Here is a 16,616-nt window from a genome sequence, read left to right on the forward strand (position 1 = left end):
GCTGTTTGTCTGCTGTGTGTGTTTTTAAAAAATATATAAATTCCCAAACCCTTTTACAAGAGGCCTTTTGTCTGTTGACAAACTTTATAATTCAAAAATGTATATACATTTTAGTCAATAAAAAAGTGTTATTCCCTTTTATCATAAAACCAAGGGCTGTGCAACATGTGTCAGTATTCTGTGAGCAATCCAATAGTGATTTGGGGTGTCTAGGTCATGTGACCAAAAAGCTACTGAATTTCCAAAATTTGAAATATTCATATAAATTGGATGAGATGAAAATGGACAAAGCAAAGGCTGTGCAACCTCTGTCCATTGTTTGAGAACAATTTAAAAGTGGTGAAGTTTCTAGGTCCTTTTATCTAAGAGCTATTGAAATTGAAAGTTAAAATCCCAAACTAAATTTGTTTGAAATATTCAAACACTTATGAATAAACCAGTGGCTGTGCATCATTGATGTACCCATGTTGAATAGTTTAAAATTATTTAGACGTTTACAGTTCATGTGGTTGAAGAGGTATTGACTTTTGACGTTTGTAATCTGTAATTTGCTGACGGTCCCTAACCATTTCCATTAGCTAAGCGGGTTGAGGCAGGGTAGAGTCGGAGAAATTGAGTGTCAGAGTCGGGGGAATTGAATACCCAACTGAAATATCCAACTTCACCACGGTCTTTCCAAGTCAAACGGGCTCCTCGTGCACACTGTAGTCCTTTTCGCAGGCCAAACAGAAAAACCAATATTCAGAGAAGAGGCCCTCCCAGCCAAAAAGAACCAGTGAGAATGTTTTTGCGAGGTATACATTTCCAATACTAATAATTCTTTTTAGGACTTGATCCATTTTAGCCCACAGTCTTCCATTCATTGAAATACGAGTTAGCAAATATTGTGTAATAGCAGAGCTCAACAGAGCCCGTTATTGAAACAGACGGAGGCAGTTTCCCAGCAATGCTGCAATCGCCTAAACAAGTTGCTTGTTTATTTTGTTTCTTTTTCTGTCCAAGCGCTAGTCATAACATGCATGGAGAGAGAAAAAAAAAGTCTCATTCTCCAAAAGAACGATGTCCCTTTAAGTTTTATAGAAACATTTTGATTTAAAGGGCTCTCTCTTTCTCCTGTTATTTCAATTACATAAAAGCTTTAAAGCAATCCCCGGGGCCAGATATAATCTGCTTTACAACTCCTTCTATGGTTTATGGAGATACAACAGCCATTTCTGTCAAACCCCCCTCACCAGTACATCTGAAGCAGAATTACGTGTTTTAAGAGCGCTTTTCAGAAAAAGAAAAAAAAATCACCCACCAATTTTCCCTTTCAAATTTTAAAATTGGAAACAAATCATCCTTTCATCTGAGTGACGTTCCTCATTTTTATGTGAGCCACTTAAGCGAAGTACCAGCGGTGGAACAACAAAATTTATTGAACTTTTAGCTCCCCGTCACCAGCAGGTCCCGGGATGAAGTCCCGGAGGGGGGTGTGACACAGCACCCCGTGGACCTTCAGTCTTACGGCGTCTGACAGCTCCGCGCGTGATGGGCGGAGCTAGCGGTCCGCCGCGTCACTCCGAAGCCCTCCTGGGGCAAACGCTGAACTGCTGAGAGTTTCATCTCCGCGAGGAAGCCAGCTTTCACAAAGGACTGTAATTCTCTTCGCGCGCAATTCATCACCTCTTGTCGGCCACGGCTTTTAATCAAAACAGCGCAGCGGTCATATTCATGTCCCCGCCAGATTGATCCAGCCCAACTTCATGCCATCTGATTTATTCATTGCGTTTCCTCCCCTATGAGTGTTTTGCTTTTGGTCCATTTTCTTATCGCTGTTGCTATTGGCGACTGATACGAGGAAGACCTAGCGGTTGCCACAAAACTAAAAATCAGTAGGCTAACTTATCTATTCAAGAGATGAGCGAGGGGAAACGGAATTCTGAACGTTCTGCGAGAATTACAAAGCTAATTCTCGCAGCTTTGTATGAACACAACTGACACTTTGCTGTAGCCTAAACCAGAGTGTATGAAAGATACAGATGACATGCAAAATGTTTTATTCTGATTGAAGAACAAAAAAATCATGAAATGAAATTCTCATGAAATGTGACCATGTCCAAATGCCTTCTAAAACATTATTTACTCAGTTGTGTTTATATGATTACGTACCACATGTTAGTAGATCGCATTTAATAACAGGGAAAAGGATTTCTAATTAAAAATGATAAACTAGACCCCAGAGCTGAAAGAGGTCAACCTAAAGTCTCCAATTTGCAGAAACTGAAACCGTTAGCAGGGAATAAAATGGAGGAGGAAAGGGAATGACAAATTGAATGATTAAATCACAAAACACTCATTTCTTTCTTCATATAACTGATGTAGCTTACGGCAGAATAGGGCATTCAACTTAGATGAATTTTAAAGTTTAAAAACCCCATCAGCATTATAATCACCACACAAGCCTCGGTGCACATTCCACCTTAAATGAACAACAGTGGGCTTATTTAGCCAAGGTTCAAATGTATTATTCTAACCGTATAGGGAGCCTTAATCCACTGCTAAAGCCTCAAGATAGTTTAATTGCAAGTCAAATATTTCTGTGAGGTTTTTAAATTTCCAATGGAGACCAATCACAGAGGGGGAACACAAGGACCACTGCGGGCGGAGAGGAACATTTTCAGGAAACTAATTTCAAGGAAAAAAGGATTTGCAAAATAAAAAGGAAAGGTTGGAAGGCATCTGACATTTTCAGTTGAACTCGGCTTCGCAATAATCTCGCGTCCGCAGACGTCCTGTGCCGAGAGCTTCCGAGGCAGCCCGGGGATTGACGAGAAATGGTAGCCTTTTGCGAGCGTTTAAAGTGTAGCGTTTCGGCCGCCGGGCTCAGAGGCGGAAAGAGAGCCCTGCTTCTGCCAGAGTGAAATACAGCGGTCCTACCTGTCATTTTTAACCGTCACGTCAGTCTCCCAGATCCGCTTGAAGAGATTCCCGGTTGTCAGCGGCTGTCCTTGGTGAACAAGTGCCTTTGTGTAAGTCCTTCTGGGACCTGGCTAGGGGAAAAAAAGTTTAAGAGTTTAAGTTTTTTTGACATGATAGAGGTGTCTGGGATGACAAAAACATGAAGCAGTGAAAATCGTTTCAAATTTTTTTATTTATTTCATTTTAATGGAATGTCCTTTGCAGTGTAGGTTTCGGGATTGTAGACTAGGCCTATAAGGTTCTTGCTATTAAGACCGGAGACCAAAATTAATTTTCGGTTCTCCGGAGCGTATGGAAAAGAGACAGAAAGTTGGAATGGACTAATTTCGGATCGTCTTTTACTTTTATCAGTGAGAAGACTTGAATTGCACATAGGCTGTTTGGAGCAATAAACCCCAGGGCAAGTATTTGGCTAGAAATATGAAACATTTATTAAACAGCCTTGTAAACACCGTTGATTTAGCACGGGTACACTACATCTTATTAAACAAGTGCCCCAGGGTTTATTTACGGGGATGCGATATTTATTAAATTAATTAATCTTCATGTTATAAAGCGTTCAGTTCCTGAGTTACAATTAGACATACATACTCCGATTTGCACCATCTATTGCTGAGGTGTTCACAGATTAGTTACGGTTAGTCCTAAATTACCCGTAATATGTTTTTCATGTTAATTGGACAGAACCTATGAATCCTTTGCCACGAGGATGAATTCGTAAGTTAGTTCTACTGTTACGGGGAAAATGGAATTTGTTTAACGGCAGATGTGGAACAGGAGCGCAGTGCTGGGTCACATCCGAGCCAGCAGCCTCTGCAGTCCCGTTGCGGGTAGTCAGCTCCTTGTCTAATTGCAGGCGGCTCAGAATTATGCAACCTCGGTGCAATCCGCACGCCCCGCCCACTTTGAGTCACAGCCTATTGGTTTCCTTTTTCATAGGTCATGCATCCTCCAAGTAGGTCTATCTGCAGTATGCAGACTCACTACAAACGAGGCCCATCAGTACAAAACACGCCCACCATAGGATGACATAAGTACAAGACATGCCCACTATACAGACACATCGGTACAAGGCACGCCCACTATACAGACACATTGGTACAAGACACGCCCACTATACAGACACATTTGTACAAGGCACGCCCACTATACAGACACATTGGTACAAGGCACGCCCACTATACAGACACATTGGTACAAGGCACGCCCACTATACAGGCACATTGGTACAAGGCACGCCCACTCTACAGACACATCGGTACACGGGGCAGGTCTGTCTCTCTATGCTTCCAAGCCATCAGGGGGCATGTCTTAAAGTGTTTTGTAGAGCGTGGGCTTCAGATAGACCCTTCTTTATGCATTGTCAGGTGTCTATCAGCCACAAGCCCCGCCCTCTTCCACAGGCCGGGGCCTCGGGAGGGCACGCTCGCCGTCCAGACAAACGTCAAAGGTCAAAGCGCTGAACAGACAGCCCTCTACGGGGAGCGGGGTGCCGCGGGCGTCCGACGCGAGGGCGCCTCGGGGGCCCGTCCGTTCCCAAAGCGGAACATCCTTTGTCGAATCTGCTTCACGTGCTGGCGTCTGAAATCGCACGCGGCTCCACATCATCACGATGACATCATTTTTTACCGCATCTGTGAAGGATGGTTAGCGCTATAGCTGAAGGTGCCTGGCTGCGACACGTTGAGAGGCTGAAATTTTCCACGAGACGTTTTCTTAAATATCCGTCTTTCCATTCCTCTGTAGCGCTACATTTTCTGATGCGTTTTTACCACCACTGGCTCCCTGTACGCCCAGGAGTATAATTGGTAAGGAACTGGTCTTGTAACCTTAAGCTTACGGGTTAGATTCCCGGGTAGGACACCGCCATTGTACCCTCGAACCATTGTACTAATGTCGAGAGTCGCAAAAGACTTTCAAGCTTAAATTTAGGCTTGCGTTTTGCAGCTGATATAAGTACTTGTAGCCATTTTGACTTTTGATATTGGGTAATAGGTTTCCTTTGCTCTTAAAAAGGGTCATTTCCTTTAGTGTGCAATGCCTGAAAGGAGCAGCTAATTGAGATTCAGTTATTCCAACATCGTTGGTACCCTTGCACTGCAAAGCAAAAGGATTTCAAATGGTAAATGCCGTTGGGGTTTCGAGCTAAACGTCGCTTCCTCTGGGAAAGTTAATTATACACTCTATTCAACCCCCAAGATAGACTTGCAGGGGCTTTTGAAAAACCTGTGTATTTTAATGCATAAATAATGGATCGAAAATGCTGCTAATTTTTCATTTTTTTTTCTCCCCCGAGAGGTCACATTCAATTCTCAGTCTCTGTGCCAGACACTCATTTGCTGATGTATATAAATAACCTGTGAAACAACGTCCCTAAATCAAACACATTCTCAAACCTTTTTGGAAAGACAAACTTTTTGGAGAAACTTCCAGTTTCTGCCTGTTATCTTTGTCAAATTACGCTCTTAAGTCAGACGGGTGTGGTTCCCTCCCACCGAAGGAACGTTTTGCGAACGCTGAATACGACACTCTCAGTCTCTGCGTTCCGTTCTCTGCGGTCTCTACTGGGCGCTGTTGAGCTTTTAGGTCAAACGGTCACAGCGTAGGTTTTTTTCTTGGAGATAACTGCGCTCAAAAAGTCAACAGCAACTTTTGAAGAGAGTTCTGCACGGAGAGGCCTTTGTGACAGAGCTCCGGGGCGACTGTAGGGTGAGCGTCAGGTGACGGAGATGACATCATCACCCCGACGCTCAAGGGTCGGGAAAGGCCGCTCTTTCGCAAAATGTGGTCAAAGATTTAAATCCAACGCTCGCCCCCCTCGGGCCAAATGCTGCTTTTAAAACCGATGGCAAAATTGGGCGACTAATGTAACGTTACACCATGGCCTCCGTTTAGCTTTTCGCAGAATGCCACAATCCAGGAAGGGGAGATGCTAAGTTAGCGACGGTTGTCGACGGCGTCGGTTCTGTCATGTGACCGGAGGAGTCCCCCGCCCTCCCCGTCGGTGTGATTGTCGCGCCTCCCCACCCCCACCAGCCCGGCGATTCGAATGAGCTTTCCCTCTCCCCCCGTCCTCTACATATCAGCTCTCTCTGCAGCCCTTCGGCCGCTCCACCTCTCTGCCTGCGCCGCGAGTGGAGCACAGCCCCCCCTGCAGGCCAGTCTAGGCTTAGTCACGCACAAGTTCTCCCTTCCGCCTGGATTAGCATTTATCATAGTCGCCTCTACACAGAGAGAGAGAGAGACACATAGCAGGGAATGTGTAGGGATGTTGATATGGTACAAGATGCACTGCAAAGTATGTTTATTTCCTCCTATAGCACACCGTGGGCAAGCACCAGAAACCCCCTAACAACATAATTTCGGTAAATGCCTATGGTAATAAAAGCCATACTTGCAGTCTTTTCCGAAAGGTGCAGTTACTAACATTCACCTTGCTGACAGAGGTCTGTGGATCCCTGGATGCGGCTTTGGGGTGAACGTGCTGGACGTCCACTCCTGCACAGACATCATATTGACTGAATATTGTAAATTGCTTCGTATCTCTTTCCCAGACACTGAGCAAAAGTTTCTTCTCTGAGATCATCACGGATATCTTTTGTCCTTGGCATGCTGTGTTAACACAAACCAGAATAATTCAGACTGAACTGTCTGCTTTTATATACAGGTGGTAGCACTTCCTGACGATCAGCTTAATTGTGTGCGCATGACTAGCAGCACCTGGTTCTAATTACCTTCTTAATTGGTATAGGAACAATAAGGGTTTTCTTTTTCCACGCATGGATTCTGCATGCTGGCTCATTTTCGGTTGAGTAAATAATGACAAAGTAAAATTTGTTCGTGTTATGAGTCACAAGAGGCTAGTTTCATCTACTATTAGGATTTAGTGAGGGCGAAATGAGGGTTAGTTATTGTATGTCCTAACGTGTAAAAGTTTACATATACTCTCTTACATACTCTCTTATACCTGCACTAATGAAGCAACTGAACGCACCTGATGATGACTTGGAATGGGGAGACTAATTACAAAAAGTGCTATAACTTTCACATGGTGAAACCAAAGTGTATAAAATAAAAAACCTGAGAATGTGCACTTTAACCATGTGTGTGTTGTTTGATAACATATATAAAGTTGTGGAGTATAGAGCCAAATCCAGAAAAAAACATTTCTTTCTCCCAAGCATGATGTAGCTCACTGTATACGTAGCATACGTAAGTTCACTGTTTGAACCTGTGTAATCAAGATATTTCATCTTTCATAACTGATGGTAAAATTAGACATACCGTAAACTCACTCAGCAGTGACTGGCTGCAGTGGAAGTACAGAGCTCTTATTAAATCCTAGCCACCCTTCTTGAGAGCAGTGTTACCTGCGCCTTGTAAAATCCTCACACACTGGCCAGTGGAGTCTCTCTGTCAGGGATACGCGAGTGGATCTGACAAGTACACTCAATGACCACACCTGCATTGAAATCAGGCAGATTCTGATGGAGCAAAAGGAGCGAAGTGGTCAGAAGAGCAGAGGGAGGTGGAGACAGAGAGACCTTACTGCAAGAGAGAAGAGAGAGAGAGAGAGAGAGAGAGAGAGAGAGAGAGAGAGAGAGAGAGAGAGAGAGAGAGAGAGAGAGAGAGAGAGAGAGAGAGAGAGAGAGAGAGAGAGTGAGAGAGAGAGAGAGAGAGAGTATCTCTTCTCTGTCAAAGATACAAAGCAGAGATGGATCCTGACCAAGTACAGGCTCAATGACCACACGCTTGCAATTGAAATAGGCAGATACAAAAACTCATGGGTACCAAAAGAAGAGCGAATATGTGGTCACTGCAAGACAGGGGAGGTGGAAACAGAGACGCACTTCCTCCTTACCTGCACAAAATATTTACAAATGAGAAAAAATAAATAATTTTAATTTCAAATCAAAAGAAGAAAAATATGCAATTCTGTTAGGGGAAGGACCAACAGCCCCAATTGCGGCACAGTTCATTTCAGCCTGTCATAACCTGAGGGACGATGAGTGACCACCCACCCCATATAAACATTGTACATATTTATAGATTTACTTCTGTTGCTATCAATGCTGTTATTGTTATATATTGTTACATTTATCATTATTATTTTAATATCGTTATTATTTTACATATTATATATGTATGCTTTGGCAATAATTACATTTGTATTTCATGCCAATAAAGCAACTTGAATTGAAATTGAGAGAGAGAGAGAGAGTGTGTATATGTGTGAGAGAGAGAAAGGGGAGAGAGAGAGAGAGATGCGCATCAGGCTCAAGAGTGTGGATGACCCCGCCCCCCCCCCCCCCCTTACTTCTAGGCACATCTCCAGGAAGCAGCTTGGCACTCAACACTCACTGTAAACCCACAGCAATTACGCCTCGACTGCCCAGTTCCATCGATCCTCTCCAGCGCGCTGTGGCTTCTGTGGCGCTTTAATTCTGGTATTTATTTGCTTCACAGACAACACATTAGTTGAGAAATTCTAACGTGTATTTATTACCTGTTCCAATCGCACATATCTATAGATTATTTTTTTTTACTGTATTTCGGGTTGAGCTCTTAGGTCATAGTTACAGTGGTAGTTCTTTACCTGGCGATCACCTTAGCAGTGTATGGACAATGATCGTGTCAGGAGAGGACGGGGGAAAAAAGTAAAATGTGAAAGAAAGAGCAGATTTTAAAAGGCAAAGCTGTCCAGGCCACCGAGGCCTCGATTTATGACTCTGAAGGGAGAGGCCGCGTCTCGATTTCATTCGTTAGTCAGGTTTCCGCGGCGCACGGAGCCCGTCCTATTGACCGCCGGAATCGTTCTGCGTCCCTTCGCAGAGCCCCTTCGCGGGCCCTGTCCCGTTCCCAGGCGAATCGGTCCGCGTTTTCGCACGCAGACTGGCTTCCCGCTTTTCACCGCTTCGAAGCGCAGCAGCAAACCGGGGCGAAGTATTTCGGCGAGTTACATCAGCTCTTTTTGCGTAACGCGTGCGCCGCGTGCGTGTGAAGGAATGTCGAGCCGCTGCCTTTCTAAAAAACGTCCACGGAAGTTTGGTAGCGAGAGGGGACTGACAGCAACTGCACTGTTTAATCCAGAGACAGACCCAGTTAGACAACAGCCTGAAGGCCGACACGCAGATGAAGGCGACGCCTCCATTTTGTGATAGGTTCAGGAGGTATCAGGAGGGTGGGGTAGATATCTCAAATATCCTTTGTCACAGACTTCAACAGCCTACAAAAACACAAAAAAACAAACAAACTAACAAACAAACAAAAAATGGGTGAATAGGAAAAAAATGACAGCAAGATAAAAGAAATTATTTTTGGATCTTTTTCAGCAACATCTTCCTTTCAGCTTTAAGGCTACCCTGTTCTTGATTTCCCAATTCCCTCCCACCACCCTAACCAATCCCAACCCCCCCTTTCACTCCCTAACAGGACACACTTCTCAGTAACCCAACAGCACACGCACAAGGACCACAACGCTGCCTAGCGTAACAATGGCCGGGACCGCCTGTCACCTGACCATTCGTTTCCACGGTTCCTTCAGCGATTACATCACAGGTGTCGGGTTCCTCTCCTGAAGGCCCCGGGGTCCGGCTGCATTGTCTTTCTACAGTTCGCCTCGTTCTCTCCTTCTTTTCCTCCGTTCACTATTGTCAAGCGACAAAAAAAGAAAAGAAAAAAAAAAACTGCTCAGTGAAAAAGAAAGAATAAAACTGTTTTCCCCATCGTCTATCCGAAGAATATCCTGTCGTGAAAAGGAAAGAAGGCAGTTGTTTGGAAAAACACTGAGGAGACTTTAATAACTGTAAATTAATCCGTGACCATGAGCTGGGAGCGGGGGTGAAGTGAGGCGGTGTGATGTGGTTTTGGTTTCCATTACCTTTCCTCAAAGGTTTGGGACATCTTCAAGGGCCACTCCCTAACATCCCCACCCCCCTTTATTTTTTGGTAACGGATTTCATTAATTACCAAGTCATTTCAAGAAGCAATTCATCACCGGTCCGACCATTTATCGCCGGTAATTCTGCACTTTTGATTATGCTTTACTCGTTGTCCGATCCTCTCATTTCCCTTGTTTGACGTCTATTGTCCTTCTCCTTTCTAACCCTGCCGTAAATCGCTGCCGGAGAGCCACATCCGCAGAAGTAAAAACGCGGTTCGACAGCCGTCTCGCGAGGGGGACATCGATCACTTTTGCCCCGTCGCTCGCCGACGCGATCCGCCGACGTTAATTATTCAGACGCCCCCCTCGTCCCAGTTTATTTACCGCTCGATTCAGGGCAGACATCGCCTATACGAGACCAGGCCGCTTTTTTTAAAGGCCGCTCTTCACTTAACGAGAGCGAAACATTAGCTGATCGCGTGTCCTGCATTTGTAGAGAGGGACTGTCGTGCGTAACAGGGGCTTTTCGACGAGCGCAAACGCTGCGCTCTCGGGACCTAGCTTGCAGACGCTAACAGCTGGTACTGGGACAGATCATTGCTCACGTTGTTACAGCGCACCAGGTAGGCTACTGGCACCGAGCGGACGGTTATTCATACCCATCTCGGCGTTGCACCTATTTCTAGCTCGGTCACGCGGCCACGCTAACTTTTTGTCCTTTAAAATGCTAATGATAGCGCCACGCTACCGTTCTCTATCTCTTTCTCAAACACGCGGCACAGGGGGGGTTTCAACCGCACTCTGAACCCAGACCTCAGAACAAACAAACGTGAGGGCGGAGACCTCCGGTCAAAACACACCACAGCATCTGCGCCGCACTGTGTTTGTGCCGCTGAAGGTTCCACACCGAAAGGCTTCAGTTCTCCGCTTCGCCACGGCGTTCACCGGGGCTTGCGACTTTAACGGCGTTTTTAAGACCGGTGTAATTTATGTGCGGTTCCCAAGGTTTCACTGACACATTTAATTCGCATTACGGTTCTTTTTTTTCCCGGATTGTGTCCTTGGTGGGCCCCCAGGAGGGCTGGTTGAAGGCTCCTGATGGAGGGAACAGCTCCCAGGCACCGATCGGTCTCTCTCTCTCTCTCTCTCTCTCTCTCTCTCTCTTACACTCTCTCTGTTTTTGTAACCTTGGCATAGTTTGCATTGCTGGATTCCCAGCTCCCTCCCGTCTCTTCTCTTCTCGTCCCTCCAGGTGTGAGTTTGTTAAGTTTCCAGATTCTGAGGGCTGCAGCTTCGACTCTGAGCCACCTCAAACCCCAACCAGTTCCCTAAAACATAAAACAGGTCAGGAAGGCAGCAAGAGAACTTATACTCTCTGTGTACATATTATATTCCAAAATACAACAAGATTCTGTCATACATTGATATGTGTTCATATACATATATGTATTTTATGGATTAATCAGGCATTGAACCAGCAAAGTGGAAAAAAAAAAGATTCACAGACTACTTTTCTCATTGATAAAATTGCGCCTTTTAAAATGAAACCTGTATCAGTGAGGTAAAAGCACTGACGCAATTGATGAGCGCCACTTTGGCCGCTGTTCTGTGAGAAATCACCTACGTGTGAGATAATGAGGGTAAGTGCATTGTCACCTTCACAATTCTGCTTTGTTTGGTCTGTGTGAATTTCCCCTGCTGTCCTTGAGGACGTTCCCATGGCGATGGTAAACACAGCGCCTCCTTAACACTTTGAAGGATCACAGGATTGAAGAGTCCGTGACTCACAGGTAGAACCGGTAGAGGGATTAAGGTTAATGGAACAGTAAGACAGGTATCACAAGGTGCCAGAGAGCCTGTTATTCTTATTAAATGTAACTGTGATGGTGCACAATTAAATACATTCATGACAATCATGTGATTGAATATATTCAAGTAAATCTACTTTTGACTGGCAGTTCCCAGGAGTGTAGGACTGTGTGCAGATGTGCACCCACGCATATACAATGGGGCCCAAAAGTGTAAGGACACTACTCACCCTGGTTGTTTTCATTATTTGCTAATGAATTATGCATTTATGCTACTCCAATCACCCAATTACACATCTTATTCAAGAATGCACCAATGAGAACAAGAGGAGCCTTCTGGTGGCATTCCCACCAGTCACCAGAGCTGAACCCAATGGAACATCTGTGGGGACAGTTGAAGAGCCAAAAGGCTAAACATCAAGTACCATCAACAAATCATCTATTGGAAGACTTGAGAAAGTGCAGGGATGAAGAGGAAGATGAGCTGTTGCATAAGCTGGTGTAATCAATGCCAAGCACAGTGAAGGCAGTAATCAAGGCAAAAGACAAGCACACCAAGAACAAGACAATTTTTGACCTTCAATAAATAGCCACACACTATTTTTGATGTATATTATTTTTAAAAATAATGTATTCTTGAATAAGACGTATAAATGGAGTTTCATAACTCTCCATTAACTCTTGATAAATAATGAAAACAATGGGTTCTTGGTGTCCTCAGACTTTGGTCCCCACTGTACGTGCACACGTATGCAAGAGCGAAAACCCTCTTCTCCTCAGAAATGCACCCGTCAGGAATGCTGGCTGCATCTGGCCACGCCCCCACTGCGGCTGAGTGACAGCAGGGGTCTTCACCGCCACGGACCGAGTCGGCTTGAAGGACAGAGGCTCTCGTCTGATGATCGCCCGATCACCCGCTGCTCGGCTAGTCAACAGAGCTCCAGCAAAGGGACCAGCAGGCCGAGCTACCATCTCCCTTTTCTGAAGCACTTTTTCAGGACCGGCTCGGCTCCACCGACGAATCCAGAGCACGCCAGGCCCTCCCGCTGCAGAGCTTCGTGCGGTCGGCAGAAACCCGGCCTCACCGCCGCTCGAGACGCGACTCGGGGCGAGCGCTTCGCGCGAAGCCTGTCCCAAAGGGCTGCCGTTCTGGGTTTAAGTAGAACACTGCAGGATCCCCACGAGGAAGCCTCAAAGTAGCTAAAGGCAAAAGAGTAGCTAAAAAAAAAAACCTTTCTCTTCAAAAACATTCAACTTCTAAATCTGGGTATTTCTTATAGGAGGGTCATGTTATAGGGACAGGGACTGAGGGTTACACACGAGATAAACTTGAGATTTTTAGCGCACGGTGATTCGAAAGGGTCGGGGCCGTTTTAGCGAGCGCCGGGGACGAGATAAATCAATATGATACACAAACAACACCGAAGCACTCAGGTTCACCGCGTGCAATTCAGCAGGACGTGAACGCATCACTTCAATGTGCTGCGGCTTCACGTGGGACGGTGTCCGTCTCCTCCGGTACGACTGAAGGGAAAAGCACGGGGGGGGGGGGGGGGGGGGGACGGGGGTGCACGTGAGGCCTGCTTAACAGTGGGCCGGTAGGGAAAGACGAAACCGCTTTAGGAGGGGCTCACGAATGGATCGGCTAAAAAATGTCCTCTCCCTCCCCACCTTAGCTAATGTGTGGTGAGCGTTCTGGCGCAAAATGGCTGCAGTGCATTATCCAGGTGGGTGTTACACATGTGGTGGCAGGTCAGGTAAGTTCCCACTCATCACTGTAAAGCACTTTGAGCATTCAAAAAAGTGCTATATAAATGCAATGATTCATTCATTCATTCATTCATTCATTCATTCATAAAACCCGCTGTGCCTCTGCAGCGTAGCCTGACCCGCGGAGAACCACAGGGCCGCCGCGATTCACGAGAGTCCGCCGTGGAGAGCCGGGGGGGGCATAGGAGGAGCGACGTCACCGGGTTTTACGGTTTCGCGGAAACGGGGCCACGTTCCCCGAATCCGGTGGACCCGGTGTCCTGGCGAAAGAGGAGCGTCGGAGGAACGGAGGCACCGGACGAACGCCGGCGTCAGGGCTCCAGAGATGGTCGTGACGATGAAGAAGGTCAAATTCAAGTGTTTGCACATTAGAATTCTTACGGCGACTTTCGCAACATTACATCGCTCCATGGAGAAGTGTGGAGTTTGCTGTTCCTCTCAAGCAGGGCTGTCTAATCGTATCCGGAAAAGGGCCGGTGCCGGTGCAGGTTTTCGTTTTAGCTCAGCGCTAGTACACCCCATTCTACTTATCAAAGCATTGATTGAGGACCATGATTAGTTGAATCAGGTGTCACAGTGTTCGGCTGAAACAAAAACCAGCACCCATACCCGGCCCTTTGTGGATACGACTGGACACCCCTGCTCTAAAGCAACATGTTTGCTGTATCGTCAGGGAAACCCTGTTTTTTATTTTTATTTTTTTTCCAGAGTGTCACGCTAAACTTCAATCCTTCAATATTTAAAGCTCTGGCAATGTTTCATATGCCGCATACTACATGGCGAAAGAACAGGACGCGCTTTTGAGTGGCCTCCTTCGAGTGACCTAACGTCAGCTTCAAAAGGTGTCATTGTTCTCCTGCTATTCTGGGTACAGGACACCGCTGTCCTGCCTCTTCCAGTGACAGCGCATACTGACCCCATTTGCAGTGGAAAAACACCACACGCTGGAAAACAGCGTCACCCTCATACCTGCTTGAAATGGCTTGCAGAATCGGGCCTTTGAAACCACGTAAAAAGCATGTGACTAATGCGAAGGCCCTGATTGGTCAAGGGAGGCAATGCCAGAGATGAGGTGTGACACTGGAGAGTCAGCTCCACTGCCACGGGGTCTCCCTGGAATGTGACCTTTTCTCAAACACAACATTTAAAACAGATTAGCCTGCCTGTGCCAACATCTCAGAAACAGTTTTTTTTACTAGATGTCAGTAAAAAGCCTAAAATTGCTCTCATGTCATAATACCGCAGTGATGCATTCAGTACATTTTACAAAACATATTCAAAATTGTTACCGCCTACATTATGAAAGCGTTATGACACTTGTAATAATCTCTAATGTGCTGCAATGGCAGCATATTTCATATTTATGACCACATTATGTAGGCTTTCGGTACCTATGCGGTGCTTATGGTTAGTATCAGCGAAGACCCAACGGAGCCCGGAACCACATTCCCTATCTCTGGAACTCAATATCAGTGAGACGGGCAGCGTTTCTTTAATAAGCAAACTGAAACCTCTGAGAAATCGCTAGCCCAGGGAGACTACAGACCCACTAATCTCAAAAAAAGCAGAATTAGAGAAGTCTACGGTGGGACGTGATCACCTTCTCTCTCTCTCTCTCTCTCTCTCTCTTTTCTCTTAAACACCGCCATACTTACCCTTGACCCAATTTTTAAAAAAAGGGGGGCAGAAGAACCCTGGAACGGTAGAAACTCTCCCCGGCGATCAGAAACTCGATCCTTCGGGGGGGGGAGCGAACGTTTCGGCTGAAAATGAAGGTCACGTTAATCCCCCCCCGACCGCCGCGGCGACCGTCCCGACCTCAGCCCGCCTCCGTCACGGAGCTAAACTCCCGCTAGAGCCGCGCCGGAGCAATGGCGGCTCGAAGCGGCCGACTAAACCGAGAGAGGCGTCTGATGTGTTTCTGTCGTCCGCGTGAGGAGATTTACTTTCCCAAAAAACTACCGGACGGTTATTTTGACTGCCTTACGAGGAGCTTTTGTTCGCCTTTTCATCTGAAAGCGACTCCGAAAATTAATATCTCCCCGAGTGAACCCTCAGATCGACGTTCCATTTTTTTTTTTCCCGTGCAGATCCTTATCTTTGTGCTTCGTGCAAATGAGAGCGCAAATAAAGGGAAGGAGACGATGGATCTGAAGAAGAAGAGGCTGTCGGCGGCAGCTCGGATGGCTTTCTCGCGGTCTGAAGCCGCGAAATATATACATCTGTCACTGAGAATGAAAGCAAGCGCAAAATGAACGGGTGTCGCGGCGCACGCAACATCCATGTTTAAGAGGACATTTTGCCCAAACGTGCACTAGGTCAACTCAGCTGCGATTCGCATAGCGAGGGGAGGGGGGTGCGATGCGATCCTTCTCCTCGTTCCCGGCAATCCTTCTCCGAGGCCTATCGGTCAGACAGCCGTCAATCTCGGAGCGGGAAAGCTGTCGCCGTGACGATTGGCTCCCGGTCTCCCGGGAGAGCAGGCCGGTCCCATACCAGCTGAGGACCTGCCCGGGAAATAATACGGTCTATTAACGCGAAATTGAAATCCTTAAAAGTTATTCATTGGCTTAACAAGATGCCCTTATATGGTATCTTAGGGTGAGGCACGCATATGAAATCTTAAATATCGTCCTGATATTTGCTGTAGCCACTCAAATTCACGTGCTTTGCTCGAAGGTGCGTCCCCAGCGCCCTCCCTGCGATTCGGACAGACAGCCTCCCGCTTAGAGGGTCATTTCCCCAGGCGCCGCCCCTCGCCGCCCCCTCAGGGCTGCTGGGAAATTTTCCGCGGCCTATCGCTGGTCGCTCCCGCCCGGCCGCACCCCCCTCCCTATTCGGCGGGCGCGGATGATTGACAGCCCGGGTGCCGCGGGTCCACCTCCCCATATGCCACCGCGCCCACGCTTCGAACGGCTGGCAGAACGGCGAGTCCCCCCCCCGAGTCTCGGGTGGGGTCCGTCCATCACCCCCCTACCACCCCCCCCCCCCCACCCCACCCACAAACTGCCCGCACCCACCCTGCGCCCCCAACGCATTAGCGGTCACATTGGCTAAATGGCATCCAGGAACGCTGTTTTCCTGTCAGTCGCCGTCTGTCTCCGGTGTGGCACTGTGGTCACATGACGAAGGACCGCTCCCGCCGCGCCCCGTTTTTTGCGAAGCGGTCGCCGACCCCCCCGCCCCCGCGTCTG

The sequence above is a fragment of the Anguilla rostrata genome, chromosome 17 (genome assembly GCF_018555375.3).
Source record: "Anguilla rostrata isolate EN2019 chromosome 17, ASM1855537v3, whole genome shotgun sequence".
Taxonomy (NCBI): domain Eukaryota; kingdom Metazoa; phylum Chordata; class Actinopteri; order Anguilliformes; family Anguillidae; genus Anguilla; species Anguilla rostrata.